We start from the raw sequence: 6166 nt of genomic DNA, 5'->3' as shown, positions 1-6166 counted from the left end.
CCCCTCCCCGTCCGGCGGGGCCCCGCTCCGCCCCGGAGTTTGGCCCCGAACAAAGGAGAGCCCCCCGGCGGGGCGCGGGCCCGCGGAGGAGAAGGAGCGGCGGCTTTGCTTCGGCTGAAAAAAGGAAGACGGGAACGCTTCCCGCCCTCCCGGGAAGGGGAACGCCTGCTTCGGGAGGGGATCACGGACCTTGCTGCGAAGGCGTTCGTTTCGGACCCATCCTCCCGCAGATAGTTATGTTACTATCGGGGAAATGCCTCTGTTTACGCGGTGCGAGGCTGGAGAAGGAGGTGCGCGGGGAGAAAGGGAAAAGGTTAGAGGTCACCCTGAAAGGGTGACGGGGGACCTGGTTTAGAGGAGAGCCTGTAATAATGTTGTAACCCAATACAAAAGAGGCAGATGCACCTGGCCTGCTTGCTTTTCAGAGCGTTAAAAAAAAAAAAAAAAAAGCCACATACCGACGTTGAAGTAGCACACAGAGCAATGGCACAACAAAGGGCATCCCGACTTGGTCTGAAGAAAGAGCCTTGATAGAAACAAACTTAACATTTATTAACGGAATAAATTCTTCCCAGTTACAAAGATAGGGAGCAACTGCTTGATCATGTGTTTGGTTTGGATTTACTATGGTAATAGCAGGTTTATTATTTCAGTTTCTGCCATTAAATCAAACCTGCAAGTAGAAACACACACACCAGCAGCCAGTGCTTAAGAAACCGGACCAAAGACATAGACAGGTTATGAAAGCAACTACAGGTACAGACTCAGAAACACAGGGTCCTAAGCCGGGAAAGGCTTTTTTGCATTTTTTAACTTTATCACTGCAGATGAAACCTTGATCCCTTTAACTCTGCTGCAAAAGTCCGGTCGACACCAGTGAAGGCACATGTTGAACAACATCTCAGCATCTCTGCACAAGTAGTTGGCCTTTTATTTGCCCACCTCCACGGGCAGATGCTAATTTCAAGGACCACATCATTCCCTGCACTCCCAGAAGAAACTCTGGGCCTTGGAGACAAGTAGAAACGTCCGCACGTGTGTATGCACGACAGCCTCAGGAGCCGTCAGTCAGGCTGCCTGTGCCCCCAGGCCTGCGTCCAGGCTTGCAAAATTGCCATGAGGGAAGGCAAAGGGGAGCTTGTTCATCTGCAGGGGGGATTAAAAAGAGATCTGGTTTGACTCGCCCTCTCAGCTCCTCAAATTTAGTCATAGCAAAGTCTGAGGCTTGAATTTCCTCTTGGAGTGTAAAATATGTGTTTAAAAAGTATGTGGTGTAATAAAAACCTTACCCAGCTGGTTGGGAACAAAATACGCTGGCTTTCTCTGTGGGACCGTACCTAGCAGCGATGATGGATGTGGAAGTGGTACATCCTGGGGTATCCAAGTGGAGTGAGATGGGCCAGAGTGATGCAAAGGAACCACTGACACGGAGGAAGTCTAGTTCATATTTTTCCCCTTCAACACAAAATTTTCTAATCTCTGTATTTTATTCTGGGAATAAGTTTTCCGATCACCTCCAATGTGTTTTAGAATTGATAATTACACAGAACAGCTTTAAAAACATTTCCTATGCTTTCCAGGAAAAACCATCGATATGTTGAATATTCCTATGCATGCTATAAGGCTATCAATTAAATAACTTTAATTTTTTAGCCCCAAGTCACAGTCTACATGAGATGACCTTGCACTTCTTTTTTAAATAGTAAAAATACTACAAATACTTTCTCAGGACAGCAAATGCTGACATCCCCACGAACTCACAAGCACTTACATACATTCCCACGTGATCTGTCTTCCAACCTTCCAATGTCGGTGTGAAGGTACCTCCTATGCAGATACCTTAGCTGGCAGAGCATCACCCACCTCCCCGTTCTGCTGGCAAGCCCCTCATGCTCTTGCACTGGGAGAGGCAGCCAGTGCCAATGCCCAGGCAAGGATTGGCTGCCAGCAGGATGGGGGGGGTGTGTGTGTGTGTGTGTGTGTGTGTGTCAGCGTTAATTACCTCTTGGTGTTACCAGTATAAATCAGCTTAAACCTGGTGGCAAAAATTCACCTCTGGCTGAAAGTTGGCAAAGGCAGTCTGGTTACTGACCTGAAACATTGTTATTTTTATCAAATTATCTACACCCCAGTGTCTGTTGAGTTATTTGCTGTTTTACCGAAGCACTATAGCCAGCTTCGACACCTTCCTAAACAGGGAAGGAGACCAGTAAAGGAGGAAAAGAGACAGCAAAGAGGAGGGCTGTGGTTTCATGCTATAAATGTGCAGTCGCAGTGTTTTGCCCTGCACGTGGAAAAGTTACGCTAGAGAAAAAAATAGAATGGCTGGAGGAAAAGAGCAAAGTAACAACCTGCCCTGTGTCTCCACATGCAGCTGCTGCAAAACACTGAAACTGCTAATTCAAACTAAAATATGCGTATGTACTTAAAATGAGGAAGATGGATTTCACGCGTTAGCTGAGCAAAGTGTGTGCTGCCGTATCTAGAATTTCCCACCAGTCTCAAAATACTACCTAAGAGGTCAAAACCACCCCCCCATTTTGCAGACCGAGAACTGTGCTGGGAGAGGGGAAGAGATTTGTTCACCCCTCCCCGGGCTGGCTCTGTGCTTGCACCACCCAACCCTGAAGGTGCACATTTTCCAGACGACCACAGGAACAATGCATGGATTTTCACCCGAAGCTCATATACAGTCAAAAAGGTTTGTCAGGAAAGTAGCTTTTACTTTGGGTCCCACTACACGGCCGCTGGGAATTTCATCCCCTTCTCTCCTGCCACCTTCTTAAGATTTAGGAAGAAACCAAAATCTCTTTTCACGGCTTGCATCAACAAGGGCAGTGTTAAACCCTTAGGGGTGGGTGGTGACAATAACTGCATTCCTAATCTTGGGCAACTCCAAAAGGGGTTAGTCAAACTATCGTATTATCATTATACCAGCTTGATGTCATGGATGACTAGCAAGAATTTCTTAATAAAATCATGCCCAGGCAGCAGTCTGGGATCAGCACTGCCTGCTTACAAGTTTCCTGGTGGGCTTTGAGGGGTTGGTACAGACCTGGAAATTTAAGAATACTACTACAGCCCATAGTATCACACAGAGTTATTTCCTAGAATAAACAAGCCCTCGGTGGGGCTGAGGCCTAAGGCGAGAATTTGCCCCTGCAGTGGCTCATACAAAAATTACAGAAAAAGTTTGTTGTTACGCCCTGCAAGAATCACGGTAAGCCACAACACTGCAAAACACAGCTCAGCGCCAAACTGCCCTCAGTTACTCATCTATAAACCCATTAAAAAAAAAAACCAACCAAACCAACTTGGTGGCCTCGCAGTGCCGCGAGGATGGATGTCAGCGGGAGGTGGCTGGACAACCCTCACAGCTCTGGGGATGGCCAAGTGACTTTATTTGGGTACTGAAACGTAGCAGCATGAGGAGAGCTGCAGAGAACATGAAAAGGGATTGAGGGCTTTGTTCTTGCACTCTTCCCCAAAAGGAAGCCGGGTAAGGAACTGCTTCCAGATGGCTGGCATTGATTTATTCCTTTGTTGTTTTTTTCCTTACATAGTGTCTATTCTCCCCACAATCCCCCTGCTTAATTGTCTCTCGTGGGAGCCGGATAAACAGCAACGGGCTTAAGAAGCAAGAGCTGGCTTTCTGAGATGCTCTGATGTCCTGCTCAGCTGTTAGAACTGTACATTAGCAAAACTTCGTGACTTAAAATCTAGAAATGTATGTATTTTAAGTTTAAGCTGGAAAAACTACAGTACTGAATTGAAATATTACCTTATTAAAAATAAAACTGAAATTCGAAGCCTTCTTTGCAACAGTAGGAAACACATGCAGGTTTGTCCAAGATGAATGGGTTGTAGCCAAGGCACTCCTGAGTGCATTTGTTAGCATCAGTTTTATCCTCAAGTTCTATAGTCTCCCTTTTGGTATACATAACATCCCCATATATACATCTCAGCAGCTTACCTCTATGAGGCAGGGGATATTTGTAGGCCAGAGGAGGCACAGGGAAGACGAGAGCCCAGCTGAAACCAGGTAGCATCTACTCTCACTTAGGGGAGAGTTCAGCAGGCCAACAAATCTGTATTGACATCTCTAAGGGGAATGATATTAAGTAGGTACTATGGATGCATGTAACTTCATAGCCTGTTACAACCTGTTGAGAAATAAGTACATGTCTAAAACAAACAAGGAAGAAGTGAAATTCAGAAAGGGAAAATCAGAGCAAAGATCAGGAAAAAATGCAGAACAAGTGTGTCATTTTTCCTGGTCTAACAACTACCCCAATGATGAAGGGCCCATGTTGCATGGCACATTTATATTTTAGATACCATAAACCCCACTGGCACCATAGGGAACAGCTCACATTAGGCTGTGAGCTCTACGTGACATTATTAAAAGTCACCTTTACCCTTTCAGTTTGCATGTTCTGCCAGACCCTTCGGACTGGCAACCTGCGACAGTGTTCAGAGAAGACGCATGCTCATCCTGTGCTTGCTGGGCTCCCCATCGTCTTACTGGTTCAGGCTGCCCACCTGCCCAGTGGGCTGCTGTTTATAAACCACGTACTACGTTTTATGCTCTGCTCCTGCACATTCCAACTGAAAAAAAAAGTGCAAGCATGACCATATCTATCCAGACCGTTCCTAAGAAGAAAACTAGCTGAGATAAAAATACTTCTTCAGAACAGGGTTTTGCTTTTCTGAATCTTTCTGTAGCAATCTCAGGATTACATACAATTTAATTTGCTTATATACACTGCCTTAAAAAAAAACAAATAGAAAACCACAAACCAAAAACAACCAAGAAAGTCACCAAAAAACAAAACTCTAAAATACTTCTTACACAGCTGTTACTAAAACCATAAAATCATTGACTTAGAGAGTCATAAAAATGGGATTTATTGTACATGTCCTGTTCCAGCCAGGGTCTTGTTTTAGCTCCCTCAGGTAGACAAAACACAGGGGACTATTAATTTATTTTAATCATTTTTCAAGCTTCTCCATGGATGACTTGGAAGCAGCAAGGAAGAAGAAAAGGTTCTTTTAATGCAGTATTTCAGACTTGTAATTTTGGGGGCTGTTTTTATTAGACAGCTAATTATTAACTATGCCATGCCCTCAGGGTCTGCATCCCTCCCAGAATAATTTTTTTCATATTAATATTTGCTCACATTACCTGTCTTCTTGAAGTCCCAGAAAAAAAGCCCAACCAAACAAAACCACCAACCAACTATTCGCCCAGTGTTTTGCATCCTATCTTACTGGTAAAATTAATAGTATGGCTAGGAAACATGCTACTTTATCTTTAAACGCCAAGAAGCCCAACTAACATGTATTTAAAAGACAAAATTATGCCAACAGCAATTCTGTTTAATATTGCATATTACAGGCTTTCAGTCTATCGACACAGACACACATTCATACACATCTCCCATAGAAGTCTCATTTTGCAGGGTAAATTTGTTTGCTACTTGGGACTTTCCCAGATTTTTGTGGCCATGTCAGGGCTTACAACTTCTCGATACTGAAGTTTGCTACCTGCAATGCTGATTTTCCACCTGGACATTGGAACTTGTACTAGTGTTCCTGCAGAAAAGCACAGCCAGGTTTACTGCAAGCGGTACATGCTTCTCAAAGCACTCAGCCACGCTGAATGGACTTACCACAGAAAAAAAGCTGAACCTCCTGATGTGTCTTTGCAATCCTCCTCTGACAGTCATCCCAGCTCATTTTAAGCGCAACAGTGGATGGATTGTGCAAATCTGAGCACAAGAGATCCCAGTGGAAAGAGAAATGCTCCTGTTTCTTATTTAGCTGGAATTACGATGTCCACAACTTTCCTCATACCTTGGTTTAGCACGCATTAAGTGCACATTTGAGTAAAGCAATGGATGGAACTTCCATCTTTTCCTTTGGGAGAGCACATCTTAAATTCAGAGGCAACAAATGCTTTCTACCTATACTCTACAGCTGCTAAATTTGTGACCATTGCACCAAATTAAAAATTAATGCCAGAGAGCTTTTTATTGTTCCAAATCTTTAAAATCATTAAATATCACGTTCACTGTAACTCTCTCTTCTTTGTAAGTGAATTGCCTAAAGCCTGCGATCACATTCAGAACGTTTTCACGTTTCAAAATACAGAAAAGAAAAGCAG

Source organism: Haliaeetus leucocephalus, unplaced genomic scaffold, assembly GCF_000737465.1.
Source record: "Haliaeetus leucocephalus isolate CR32 unplaced genomic scaffold, Haliaeetus_leucocephalus-4.0 Scaffold880, whole genome shotgun sequence".
Lineage (NCBI taxonomy): Eukaryota > Metazoa > Chordata > Aves > Accipitriformes > Accipitridae > Haliaeetus > Haliaeetus leucocephalus.
The sequence above is the reverse complement of the archived record's forward strand: the minus strand, read 5'-3'. Positions refer to the sequence as shown.